The following is a 316-nucleotide window of genomic DNA, read 5'->3' on the forward strand; positions in this document are numbered from 1 at the left end:
CCCGGTACTTTTTGTATTTTTAGTAGAGATGGGGTTTCGCCATGCTGGCCAGGCTGGTCTCAAACTCCCGACCTCAGGTGATCTGCCTGCATCAGCCTCCCAAAGTGCTGGGATTACAGGCATGAGCCACTGCGCCCAGCCTCTCTCTCTATCTCTTTAAAAAAAGGCCCGGCCAGGCATGGTGCTCATGCCTGTAATCCCAGCACTTTGGGAGGCCGAGACGGGCGGATCACGAGGTCAGCAGATCGAGACCATCCTGGCTAACCCGGTGAAACCCCGTCTCTACTAAAAAATACAAAAAAAACTAGCCGGGCAA

Source organism: Mandrillus leucophaeus, unplaced genomic scaffold (assembly GCF_000951045.1).
Source record: "Mandrillus leucophaeus isolate KB7577 unplaced genomic scaffold, Mleu.le_1.0 Scaffold611, whole genome shotgun sequence".
NCBI lineage: Eukaryota > Metazoa > Chordata > Mammalia > Primates > Cercopithecidae > Mandrillus > Mandrillus leucophaeus.